The sequence below is a fragment of the Choloepus didactylus genome, chromosome 4 (assembly GCF_015220235.1).
Source record: "Choloepus didactylus isolate mChoDid1 chromosome 4, mChoDid1.pri, whole genome shotgun sequence".
Taxonomy (NCBI): domain Eukaryota; kingdom Metazoa; phylum Chordata; class Mammalia; order Pilosa; family Megalonychidae; genus Choloepus; species Choloepus didactylus.
The window spans coordinates 94,033,199-94,047,908 of NC_051310.1; the positions used below are offsets into that span (position 1 = coordinate 94,033,199).

At 39.0% G+C, this 14,710-nt stretch overlaps 1 protein-coding gene across 2 annotated transcripts in view; it reads right to left on the reverse strand.

Moving 5' to 3' along the window:
• SEC11A (SEC11 homolog A, signal peptidase complex subunit) overlaps positions 1-14,710 on the reverse strand; it is a 56,595-nt gene that overhangs the window by 27,046 nt on the left and 14,839 nt on the right. The gene's annotated exons all lie outside the window — the stretch shown is intronic.

Here is a 14,710-nt window from a genome sequence, read left to right on the forward strand (position 1 = left end):
TAAATTTCCACTACCCAACAAATTCTAAACATGTATGATTTGAATAAGCTAATGCCAGAAATGCATTTCAAGTGAGGAAATAGTATGACCTAACTGTGTTGGGCTACAGTTGGATAATGAGTAAAAACAGAAAGAATGACTAGCCATCAAGGCAAACAGCTCAAGGAGTGAAAATATGGTGCTGGAGAAGACTGTGATAAATCTGGAAAAGCATACTATAGTCAGATTATGGAGAACCTTGAATTTACGTGTGAAAGTAAGGACCTGAAAAGACATTCACAATATACTTTAAAGTGAAAAGGCAAAGGTTCCAAAAACATGTGCTATATGACTATTTTTGTTATTAAAAATATATACATACACACACAGAGGCATTCTAAGGACAACTCTCTTTAAAAATTCAATATCATGGAAAAAATGTGGAAGACATTAGATTAAAAAGAATAAAGAGAAAGAGGACTGTTGGCAGATGGCAGGGTAAGAAGCTTCAAGAATCAATCCCTCCAACAAAACAACTATGGAACTGGCAGGAACTGTCTGATCAACTATTTTGGAACAATGGAGTCTATTGCAAGACTTGCAGCATCCAGGGAAGAACTGGATCAAGACAGTCATGAATTGTGGTAAATAATGGTGCACCTTCTGTGCAGTGGCCACCATCCCCCACCCCCCAAATGGGTGGCAGGCAGTAGCAGACCGCAGCCTGGTCCTGATGCAGCTTTGCTGGTTCCAGAGTAGACCTAAAGACCTAGTCCTCCAAAATCTGGGGTGGTGGGGTGTCTGACTGCTAATCAGTTAGAGAGTGGACTCTGTGGACAGCCACTGTTCCAACCCTCCTTAGGCAAAAGTGGTAGAGGAGTCTTGAAGAGGCGCTAGCTTTTTTTTTCTCCTTCTCTTTTCTCTTTCAATTCCCTGTTTAGCAGCAAAATGGTTTGGAAAGATCACAATTGATGGCAACAGTCTTAACGACAAAAACCTAGCAATCCCAGAGGGATGGGAGAACTACATTTCCAGACATATAACAACATAATAGTCAGAATGTCCAGTTTTCAATAAAAAATTACAAAACACACAAAGAAACAGAAAAGTAGGCCCACTCATAGGAAAAAAAAAATTGCAAGGAAATCATCCTGAGGAAGCTCATACACTTCAACTATTAGTCAAATCATTAAATCAACTGTTTAAAATATGTTCAATAAGCTAAAGGAATCCATATACAGAGAACTAAAGGAAATTAGGAAAATGTTTGAATAACATAAAGAGAAATTATAAAAAGAAACCTATCAGAAATTTTGGCACATCAAAGAACAGAGAAGGAAATGAAAAACTCATTAGACAGATTAAACAGCAGATATGAATAAGCAGAAGAAAGGATCAGCAAAACTGAAGACAAGACAATTGAAATTATTCAGTGTGCATGGCAGAAAGAAAAACAATGGGGAAAAAAAATGAACAGAGCCAGAGAAACCTATAAGACACCATCAAGCATACCAACATATGCATGATTGAAGTCTGAGAAGAACAAGAGACAGAGAAAGGGGTAGAAACATATTTGAAGAAATAATGGCTAAAAACTTCCCCAAACTAATGAAAGACATGAATACATGCATTTAGGAACTCAACAACCTCCAAGTAGAAGAGACTCTAAGAGATCTACACCAAGAAACATTATAGTGAGAGAAGCTAAGATGGTGGCACAGAGAGGAGTGGAAGACTGTTAGATCCCCCCAGAATATTTCATAAATGACCAAAAATCTAGTAAATAACCTGGAATAACTGTGGGGACAAACGTGACTGTCCACTCATCATCCACCAACCTGAATTGGGAGGAATGCCTGAGATCACAGCATAAAATCTGTAAGTAAAACTGCAGACCCGCGCTGAGAGTCAAGAGCCGAGAGCCCCTCCCTCATGGAAGCCTCATGGTGCTAGAGAGCAGCACTCTCCGAACAAGCTAGTGTACCTCAGCCCAGCTCCAACTGGGGTTTTACTGTTAACTGCTCAATACAGACAGCGAATCCTCAACAAGCAGACAGAGGCTTTTGGTGACAACTGACCTTGGGAGAGTCGGGGGACATAACTGTATCAGGATGGGGAGCCCAGAGGATCGGGTGCTATCTCTGGCTGGGAGCTTTTCTGTCCCTTTCTCTGTCTGTGGAGAAAACCTCAGCCATTTTCAGACCACAGTGCTTTGCAGTAAAGACAGACTCAGCCATTTTAAAATCAAAACACTCTGATCAGCAGAGTCAGAGAAACAAAGAACTTACTGCTGGTTAGTTAGAGAAAATGTACTCCACGAAGCTGTAGATCTGATAAATTAGAGACAAGGACTTCAATTGGTCTACAAATCCTAAAAGAACCCTATCAAGTTCAGCAAACGCCACGAGGCCAAAAACAACAGAAAATTATAAAGCATATGAAAAAACCAGACGATATGGATAACCCAAGCCCAAGCACCCAAATCAAAAGATCAGAAGAGACACAGCACCTAGAGCAGCTACTCAAAGAACTAAAGATGAACAATGAGACCATAGTACGGGATACAAAGGAAATCAAGAAGACCCTAGAAGAGCATAAAGAAGACATTGCAAGACTAAATAAAAAAATGGATGATCTTCTGGAAATTAAAGAAACTGTTGACCAAATTAAAAAGATTCTGGACACTCATAGTACAAGACTAGAGGAAGTTGAACAATGAATCAGTGACCTGGAAGATGACAGAATGGAAAATGAAAGCATAAAAGAAAGAATGGGGAAAAAAATTGAAAAAATCGAAATGGACCTCAGGGATATGATAGATAATATGAAACGTCCAAATATAAGACTCATTGGTGTCCCAGAAGGGGAAGAAAAGGGTAAAGGTCTAGGAAGAGTATTCAAAGAAATTGTTGGGGAAAACTTCCCAAATCTTCTAAACAACATAAATACACAAATCATAAATGCTCAGCGAACCCCAAATAGAATAAATCCAAATAAACCCACTACGAGACATATTGTGATCACACTGTCAACACAGAAGAGAAGGAACAAGTTCTGAAAGCAGCAAGAGAAAAGCAATTCACCACATACAAAGGAAACAGCATAAGACTAAGTAGTGACTACTCAGCAGCCACCATGGAGGCGAGAAGGCAGTGGCACGATATATTTAAAATTCTGAGTGAGAAAAATTTCCAGCCAAGAATACTTTATCCAGCAAAGCTCTCCTTCAAATTGGAGGGAGAGCTTAAATTTTTCACAGACAAACAAATGTTGAGAGAATTTGCTAACAAGAGACCTGCCCTACTGGAGATACTAAAGGGAGTCCTACAGACAGAGAAACAAAGAAAGGACAGAGAGACTTGGAGAAAGGTTCAGTACTAAAGAGATTCGGAATGGGTACAATAAAGGATATTAATAGACAGAGGGGAAAAATATGACAAACATAAACCAAAGGATAAGATGGCTGATTCAAGAAATGCCTTCACGGTTATAACGTTGAATGTAAATGGATTAAACTCCCCAATTAAAAGATATAGATTCGCAGAATGGATAAAAAAAAATGAACCATCAATATGTTGCATACAAGAGACTCATCTTAGACACAGGGACACAAAGAAACTGAAAGTGAAAGGATGGAAAAAAATATTTCATGCAAGCTACAGCCAAAAGAAAGCAGGTGTAGCAATATTAATCTCAGATAAAATAGACTTCAAATGCAGGGATGTTTTGAGAGACAAAGAAGGCCACTACGTACTAATAAAAGGGGCAATTCAGCAAGAAGAAATAACAATCGTAAATGTCTATGCACCCAACCAAGGTGCCACAAAATACATGAGAGAAACACTGGCAAAACTAAAGGAAGCAATTGATGTTTCCACAATAATTGTGGGAGACTTCAACACATCACTCTCTCCTATAGATAGATCAACCAGACAGAAGACCAATAAGGAAATTGAAAAACCTAAACAATCTGATAAATGAATTAGATTTAACAGACATATACAGGACATTACATCCCAAATCACCAGGATACACATACTTTTCTAGTGCTCATGGAACTTTCTCCAGAATAGATCATATGCTGGGACATAAAACAAGCCTCAGTAAATTTAAAAAGATTGAAATTATTCAAAGCACATTCTCTGACCACAATGGAATACAATTAGAAGTCAATAACCATCAGAGACTTAGAAAATTCACAAATACCTGGAGGTTAAACAACACACTCCTAAACAATCAGTGGGTTAAAGAAGAAATAGCAAGAGAAATTGCTAAATATATAGAGACGAATGAAAATGAGAACACAACATACCAAAACCTATGGGATGCAGCAAAAGCAGTGCTAAGGGGGAAATGTATAGCACTAAACGCATATATTAAAAAGGAAGAAAGAGCCAAAATCAAAGAACTAATGGATCAACCGAAGAAGCTAGAAAATGAACAGCAAACCAATCCTAAACCAAGTACAAGAAAAGAAATAACAAGGATTAAAGCAGAAATAAATGACATAGAGAACAAAAAAACAATAGAGAGGATAAATATCACCAAAAGTTGGTTCTTTGAGAAGATCAACAAGATTGACAAGCCCCTAGCTAGACTGACAAAATCAAAAAGAGAGAAGACCCATATAAACAAAATAATGAATAAAAAGGTGACATAACTGCAGATCCTGAAGAAATTAAAAAAATTATAAGAGGATACTATGAACAACTGTATGGCAACAAACTGGATAATGTAGAGGAAATGGACAATTTCCTGGAAACATATGAACAACCTAGACTGACCAGAGAAGAAATAGAAGACCTCAACCAACCCATCACAAGCAAAGAGATCCAATCAGTCATCAAAAATCTTCCCACAAATAAAGGCCCAGGGCCAGATGGCTTCACAGGGGAATTCTACCAAACTTTCCAGAAAGAACTGACACCAATCTTACTCAAACTCTTTCAAAACATTGAAGAAAATGGAACACTACCTAACTCATTTTATGAAGCTAACATCAATCTAATACCAAAACCAGGCAAAGATGCTACAAAAAAGGAAAACTACCGGCCAATCTCCCTAATGAATATAGATGCAAAAATCCTCAACAAAATACTTGCAATTCGAATCCAAAGACACATTAAAAAAATCATACACCATGACCAAGTGGGGTTCATTCCAGGCATGCAAGGATGGTTCAACATAAGAAAAACAATCAATGTATTACAACACATTAAAAACTCGAAAGGGAAAAATCAATTGATCATCTCAATAGATGCTGAAAAAGCATTTGACAAAATCCAACATCCCTTTTTGATAAAAACACTTCAAAAGGTAGGAATTGAAGGAAACTTCCTCAACATGATAAAGAGCATATATGAAAAACCCACAGCCAGCATAGTACTCAATGGTGAGAGACTGAAAGCCTTCCCTCTAAGATCAGGAACAAGACAAGGATGCCCGCTGTCACCACTGTTATTCAACATTGTGCTGGAAGTGCTAGCCAGGGCAATCCGGCAAGACAAAGAAATAAAAGGCATCCAAATTGGAAAAGAAGAAGTAAAACTGTCATTGTTTGCAGATGAGATGATCTTATATCTAGAAAACCCTGAGAAATCGATGATACAGCTACTAGAGCTAATAAACAAATTTAGCAAAGTAGCGGGATACAAGGTTAATGCACATAAGTCAGTAATGTTTCTATATGCTAGAAATGAACAAACTGAAGAGACACTCAAGAAAAACATACCATTTTCAATAGCAACTAAAAAAATCAAGTACCTAGGAATAAACTTAACCAAAGATGTAAAAGACCTATACAAAGAAAACTACATAAGTCTACTAAAAGAAATAGAAGGGGACCTTAAAAGATGGAAAAATATTCCATGTTCATGGATAGGAAGGCTAAATGTCATTAAGATGTCAATTCTACCCAAACTCATCTACAGATTCAATGCAATCCCAATCAAAATTCCAACAACCTACTTTGCAGACTTGGAAAAGCTAGTTATCAAATTTATTTGGAAAGGGAAGATGCCTCGAATTGCTAAAGACACTCTAAAAAAGAAAAACGAAGTGGGAGGACTTACACTCCCTGACTTTGAAGCTTATTATAAAGCCACAGTTGCCAAAACAGCATGGTACTGGCACAAAGATAGACATATAGATCAATGGAATCGAATTGAGAATTCAGAGATAGACCCTCAGATCTATGGCCGACTGATCTTTGATAAGGCCCCCAAAGTCACTGAACTGAGTCATAATGGTCTTTTCAACAAATGGGGCTGGGAGAGTTGGATATCCATATCCAAAAGAATGAAAGAGGACCCCTACCTCACCCCCTACACAAAAATTAACTCAAAATGGACCAAAGATCTCAATATAAAAGAAAGTACCATAAAACTCCTAGAAGATAATGTAGGAAAACATCTTCAAGACCTTGTATTAGGCGGCCACTTCCTAGACTTTACACCCAAAGCACAAGCAACAAAAGAGAAAATAGATAAATGGGAACTCCTCAACCTTAGAAGTTTCTGCACCTCAAAGGAATTTCTCAAAAAGGTAAAGAGGCAGCCAACTCAATGGGAAAAAATTTTTGGAAACCATGTATCTGACAAAAGAGTGATATCTTGCATACATAAAGAAATCCTACAACTCAATGACAATAGTACAGTCGGCCCAATTATAAAATGGGCAAAAGATATGAAAAGACAGTTCTCTGAAGAGGAAATACAAATGGCCAAGAAACACATGAAAAAATGTTCAGCTTCACTAGCTATTAGAGAGATGCAAATTAAGACCACAATGAGATACCATCTAACACCGGTTAGAATGGCTGCCATTAAACAAACAGGATACTACAAATGCTGGAGGGGATGTGGAGAAATTGGAACTCTTATTCACTGTTGGTGGGACTGTATAATGGTTCAGCCACTCTGGAAGTCAGTCTGGCAGTTCCTTAGAAAACTAGATATAGAGTTACCATTCGAACCAGCGATTGCACTTCTCGGTATATACCCGGAAGATCGGAAAGCAGTGACACGAACAGATATCTGCACGCCAATGTTCATAGCAGCATTATTCACAATTGCCAAAAGATGGAAACAACCCAAATGTCCTTCAACAGATGAGTGGATAAATAAAATGTGGTATATACACACGATGGAATACTACGCGGCAGCAAGAAGGAACGATCTCGTGAAACATATGACAACATGGATGAACCTTGAAGACATAATGCTGAGCGAAATAAGCCAGGCACAAAAAGAGAAATATTATATGCTACCACTAATGTGAACTTTGAAAAATGTAAAACAAATGGCTTATAATGTAGAATGTAGGGGAACTAGCAATAGAGAGCAATTAAGGAAGGGGGAACAATAATCCAAGAAGAACAGATAAGCTATTTAACGTTCTGGGGATGCCCAGGAATGACTATGGTCTGTTAATTTCTGATGGATATAGTAGGAGCAAGTTCACAGAAATGTTGCTATATTAGGTAACTTTCTTGCGGTAAAGTAGGAACATGTTGGAAGTTAAGCAGTTATCTTAGGTTAGTTGTCTTTTTCTTACTCCCTTGTTATGGTCTCTTTGAAATGTTCTTTTATTGTATGTTTGTTTTCTTTTTAACTTTTTTTTCATACAGTTGATTTAAAAAAGAAGGGAAAGTTAAAAAAAAAAAAAAAACAAGGAAAAAGAAGATGCAGTGCCCCCTTGAGGAGCCTGTGGAGAATGCAGGGGTATTCGCCTACCCCACCTCCATGGTTGCTAACATGACCACAGACATAGGGGACTGGTGGTTTGATGGGTTGAGCCCTCTACCACAGGTTTTACCCTTGGGAAGACGGTTGCTGCAAAGAAGAGGCTAGGCCTCCCTATGGTTGTGCCTAAGAGCCTCCTCCCGAATGCCTCTTTGTTGCTCAGATTTGGCCCTGTCTCTCTAGCTAAGCCAACTTGAAAGGTGAAATCACTGCCCTCCCCCCTACGTGGGATCAGACACCCAGGGGAGTGAATCTCCCTGGCAACGTGGAATACGACTCCCGGGGAGGAATGTAGACCTGGCATCGTGGGACGGAGAACATCTTCTTGACCAAAAGGGGGATGTGAAAGGAAATGAAATAAGCTTCAGTGGCAGAGAGAATCCAAAAGGAGCCGAGAGGTCACTCTGGTGGGCACTCTTATGCACACTTTAGACAACGCTTTTTAGGTTCTAAAGAATTGGGGTAGCTGGTGGTGGATACCTGAAACTATCAAACTACAACCCAGAACCCATGAATCTCGAAGACAGTTGTATAAAAATGTAGCTTATGAGGGGTGACAATGGGATTGGGAAAGCCATAAGGACCACACTCCACTTTGTCTAGTTTAGGGATGGATGAGTAGAAAAATAGGGGAAGGAAACAAACAGACAAAGGTACCCAGTGTTCTTTTTTACTTCAACTGCTCTTTTTCACTCTAATTATTATTCTTGTTATTTTTGTGTGTGTGCTAAGGAAGGTGTCAGGGATTGATTTAGGTGATGAATGTACAACTATGTAATGGTACTGTGAACAATCGAAAGTGTGATTTGTTTTGTATGACTGCGTGGTATGTGAATATATCTCAATAAAATGATTAAAAAAAAAAAAGGAAGAGGGGGATCCAAACTGGCAGATTAGGAGAGACAGAGCAAAATTCTCCACCATGAAAGACTGGATAGAGGACGGAAAGTGCTCCAGAATAACGATTCCAGGGTTCCACTGGCTGGGCAAGGTCTTCTGCATCCACAGTGACTGCGCCCTTTGAGAAACTGAGAGACCGTGTTTGGAAATGTGTGAGTGTTTGAGGCTGCTGGGGAAATGGCAGCCAAGCTGTGCCATGATGGAGAGAAACCTAGGGACGGTGTTTGGAGGCGGATTAGTTTAAATACCCAAGAGTGGCTGCGGAGCCAGTGGTGAGAGCTTCAGCCGAGTGAGGTGGGGAGTGCCTTCCATACCTCAGGCACCCACCTCAGTATCTGGCATGGGTGATGGCCCTTCGCACACCTGCAGCCAACAGCTCCCAAGCAAGGAACCAGACACTGCAGGAGGCAGAGTACCAGAGAAGTGTGAAGTTTCCACACACTGTACACCATCTTTTCAGCGGGCTGATAAGATGCTCTTCACGGAACCCTGGCCCAGAGCTTCCTCAGGGATTCTGCTCGCCTGTGCAGGTACACAACCCTCCTCCGTGGAAGCCTGCAAGTGCATAGCCTAAAGGCAGGGGTCCTGCAAGGAAGTGCCAAGAAGCCTACACCAATCCCAGGGACATGTGGGCCCACGGCAGAGAGGGACTGTGGAGAATCTGAGCGGAAGGGTTAGACATGAGCTACATCCCCAGGAGATTCCAGCTGCAGCCCTGGGAACGGCTGGGAGTACTGGATCTTAAAGCTGTCTTCCCTACCAGTCTTCACAGGGCACGCCCCCCATCCTCAGGGCTAGCGGTCCCAACTGCACACAGAAAACTGGTGCACTGGTTGGACCTCCACAAGATTTGCACCCCTAACTAGCTGTACAGACAAGGTTGGAGAGAACTGTCTTGAGGGTAAGAGGTGGCTTGGGTGCGCCATCTACTGGCAGGTCAGGGAAAGTGTGCTCCACAAAGCTGTAGCTCTGCCAAATTATAGATAATTGTTCAAATAAGCCTGCATATCCTAAAACAACCCCATCAAGATAAGCAAATGCCAAGAGGCCAAAAACAACAAAATTTTAAAGCATATGAAGAAACCAGAAGATATGGATAACCCAAATGCCCAAATCAAAAAACCTGAGAAGACACAGAACTTGGAGCAATTAATCAAAGAAGTAATCACAAACATCAATATCATGGCTCAGCATATAAAGAACATCAAGTAGATCCTAGAAGAGCATAAAGAAGAATTTTCAAGAGTAAATAAAAAAAACAGAGGAACTTATGGAAATAAAAGAAACTGCTGATCAAATTAAAAAGATTTTGGAAACACATAGCAGATTAGACGAAGCCAAAGAACGAGTAACCAAACTTGAAGATAATGTTTTGGAGAATGAAAGCACAAAAGAATGAATGGAGAAAAAAACTGAAATATTTGAGACGGATCTCAGGGAAATGATGGACAACATGAAGTATACAAATACAAGCATCACTGGAGTTCCAGAAGGGGAAGAGAAGAGTAAAGGACTAGGAAAAGTATTCCCAATGCTTCTAAATGATATAAATACACAAATCATAGATGCACAGTGAACTCCTAATAGAATACATCCAAATAAACCCACTCTGAAACATATTCTGATCAGATTGTCAAATGCTGAAGAGGAGCAAGTTCTGAAAGCAGCAACAGAGAAGCAATTCACCACATACAGGGGAAACAACTAAGAGTAAGTAGTGACTACTCAGCAGCCACCGTGGAGGTGAGAAGGCAGTGGTAAGACATATTTAAAATTCTGAAAGACAAAAATTGCCAACCAGGAATTCTTTATCCAGCAAAGCTCTCCTTCAAATTCAAGGGAGAGTTTAAAATCTTCACAGACAAACAAATGCTGAGAGAATTTGCTAACAGGAGACTTGCCCTACAAGAAATATTAAAGGGAGCCCTACCGGCTGAGAAAGAAAGGAGAGAGAAGTATGGAGAAGGGCACAGAATTAAAGAGTTTTAGTAAGGATACACTAAAGGAAATAGAGGGGATAAAATATATCTGACAAATAAAAACCAAAGGATATGATGGCTGATTCAAGAACTGGCTTCACAGTAATAACACTGAATGTGAATGGATTAAACTACCCAATTAAAAGATACAGAGTGGCAGAATGGATTAAAAAATATGAACCATCAATATGTTGCTTATAAGAGACTCATCTCAGACCCACAGATACAAAGAAACTGAAAGTGAAAGGATGGGAAAAAATATTCCCTGGAAGCTACAGCCAAAAGAAAGCAGAAGTAGCAATATTAATCTCAGATAAAATAGACTTTAAATGAAAGGATGTCATAAGAGACAAAAAAGGATACTATATACTAATAAAAGGGACAATTCAACAAGAAGAAATAACAATCATAAATGTATATGCACCCGATTAAGGTGCCCCAAAGTACATGAGACAAACATTGGCAAAACTGAAGGAAGCAACAGATGTTTCCACAATAACTGTGGGAGACTTCAATACATCACTCTCCCCTACAGACAGCTCAACCAGACAGAGGAACAAAAAGGAAATTGAAAAATTAAACGTGATAAATGATTTTGACTTAACAGACATATAAGAGCATTACATCCCAAATCACCAGGATATACTTTCTTCTCTAGCGCCCACGGAGCTTTCTCCAGGATAGATCATATGCTGGGCCACAAAACAAACCTCAATAAATTTTAAAAGATAGAAATTATTCAAAGCACATTCTCTGATCACAATGGAATACAACTAGAAATCAATAACCATCAAAGATCTAGAACATTCACAGATATCTGGAGGTTAAACAACACACTCCTAAACAGTGGGTTAAAGAAGAAACAGCAAGAGAAATTGCTAAATATCTAGAGACGAATGAAAACGAGAGCACAACATATCAAAACTTATGGGATGCAGCGAAGGTGGTACTGAGGGGGAAATTTATAGCTCTAAATGAATACATTAAAAAGGAAGAAAGATCTAAAATCAAAGAACTAATGGAACAAGTGAAGAAGCTAGAAAATGAAGAACAAGCTAATCCTAAACCAAGTAGAAGAAAAGGAATAACAAGGATTAAAGCTGAAATAAATGATACAGACAACAAAAAACAAGAGAATAAATAAAACCCAAAGTTGGTTCTTTGAGAAGATCAAGACTGTCAAGCCCTTAGCTAGACTGACAAAATCAAAAAGATAGAAAACCAAAATAAACAAAATAATAAATGAGAGAGGCGACATTATTGTGGATCCCGAAGAAATCTAAAAAGTAGTAAGAAGGGAAAGCCATGTGGATCACACTCCCCTTTGTCCAATGTATGGATGGATGTGGAGAAAAATGGGGCAAAAAAAAAAAACAACTAAAGGAAGAATGGGGGAAACAACAATTTTGGCTGTTCTGTTTTTACTCTTTTTTTTTTCATCCTTGCTTTCACTTTTTCTGGTACAATGAAAATGTTTAAAAAAAAATAGATCAGGGTGATCAACAACTGTATGATGCTAATGTGATTAATGGATTATATACTTTGGATAATTGTATGGTATGTGAATAAATATTAATAATAATAAAAAATATATAATGTGGTCCCTACCAGAAGGGGCATACAGCCAGATATTTAAAAAAAAAGAAAAATCGTAAGAGGATACTATGTACGATTGTACGTCAACAAACTAGATAATTTAGAGGAAATGGATAATTTCCTGGAAACACACAAACAACCCAGACTGACCTGAGAAGAAATAGAAGACCTCAACAAACCAATCAAAAGCCAAGAGATCCAATCAGTCATCAAAAAGCTTCCTACAAATAAAAGCCCAGGGCCAGATGGCTTCACAGGGGAATTCTACCAAACTTTCCAAAAGGAACTGACACCAATCTTACTTAAACTCTTTCAAAACATTGAAGAAAATGGAACACTACCTAACTCATTTTATGAAGCCAATATCACTCTAATACCAAAACCAGATAAAGATGCTTCAAGAAAGAAAAACTACAGGCCAATTTACCTAATGAAAATAGATGCAGAAATTCTCAACAAAATACTTAGAAATCGAATCCAAAGACACATTTAAAAAATCATACACTATGACCAAGTAGGGTTCATTCCTGGCATGCAAGGATGGTTCAACATAAGAAAATCAATCACTGTAATACAACACATTAACAAATCAAAAAGGAAAAATCAAACGATGATCTCAATAGATGCTGAAAAAGCATTTGACAAAATTCAGCATCCTTTTCAGGTATCTGTGTGACACCTGAAACTCAGAGTCAGAGTCCAGCAGCTATGACTGTCAGCATTACCCCATACAGCAAATATTAAGGAGCTTGAAAAAAAGAGATCAGACTTCAATTAGAGATATGAATGAAACGGACTTGGTTAGGACTAAGGTAAATCAGACTAAAGGGTAAAGGATGACATGGACAATGTTTTTAAAACTTCAACTTCTACGGTTGCTGCAAAGGAGAGGCTAGGCCTCCCTGTATTTGTGCCTAAGAGTCTCCTCCAGAATGCCTCTTTGTTGCTCAGATGTGGCCCTCTCTCTCTGGCTAAGCCAACTTGAAAGGTGAAATCACTGCCCTCCCCCCTACGTGGGATCAGACACCCAGGGAAGTGAATCTCCCTGGCAACGTGGAATATGACTCCCGGGGAGGAATGTAGACCCGGCATCGTGGGATGGAGAACATCTTCTTGACCAAAAGGGGGATGTGAAAGGAAATGAAATAAGCTTCAGTGGCAGAGAGATTCCAAAACGAGCCGAGAGATCACTCTGGTGGGCACTCTTACGCACACTTTAGACAACCTTTTTTAGGTTCTAAAGAATTGGGGTAGCTGGTGGTGGATACCTGAAACTATTAAACTACAACCCAGAACCCATGAATCTCGAAGACAGTTGTATAAAAATGTAGCTTATGAGGGGTGACAGTGGGATTGGGAATGCCATAAGGACCAAACTCCACTTTGTCTAGTTTATGGATCGATGTGTAGAAAAGTAGGGGAAGCAAACAAACAGACAAAGGTACCTAGTGTTCTTTTTTACTTCAATTGCTCTTTTTCACTCTAATTATTATTCTTGTTATTTTTGTGTGTGTGCTAATGAAGGTGTCAGGGATTGATTTAGGTGATGAATGTACAACTATGTAATGGTACTGTAAACAATCGAAAGTACAATTTGTTTTGTATGACTGCGTGGTATGTGAATATATCTCAATAAAATGATGATTAAAAAAAAAAAAAAAAAAAAAAAAAAAAAAAAAAAAAAAAAAAAAACAACTTCAACTTCTGTGTGAGACCAAAGGAAGAGATGTTTATTAGGTGCAAAATCTATAGTTTTTGTAACACACTATACAATTTAACTTGCATGATCTGTTGGTTCAAACAACATAATTACATGCAACACTGAACAGGAAGTGAAATCTGGTTGATTTCTATAGGTTAGCATGAAGCCCCGATACATCCCAGAGTAATTTGGGCAGAGAATAAAAATGTATTTGCAAAGTCCCCTTGAGGGACTGGGGTGAAATGTGAAAATATTACATTTCTTCATTCCTGGGGAATTCATGATATTCTTACAAGCACTTGGAGCTACCAATCTAGAAGGCCAAACCCTCCATCTTGGGGCTTGTCGTTAATGAAGTTTGTTACTGCAAAGAAGAGGCTACGCCCACTTAAAATTGTACCTAAGAGTCACCTTCAGAGAACCTCTTTTATTGCTCAGATGTGTCCTCTCTCTCTAAGCCAGCTCTGCAAGTAAACTCACTGCCCTCCCCACTACTTGGGATGTGACTCCCAGGGGTGTAAATCTCCCTGGCAACGTGGGACACGAATCCAGGGGATGAGCTTGGCCCTGGCATTGTGGGACTGAGAAAGCCTTCTTGGACCAAAAGGGGGAAGAGAAATGAAATACAATAAAGTTTCTGTGGCTGAGAGATCTCAAATAAAGTGAGAGATCATTCTGGTGGTTACTGTTATGCATTATATAGATATCCCTTTTTAGTTTTTAGTGTATAGGAATAGCTAGAAGGAAATACCTGAAACTGTTGAACTGCAATCCAGTAGCCTTGATTCTTGAAGACGATTATATAGCTATAT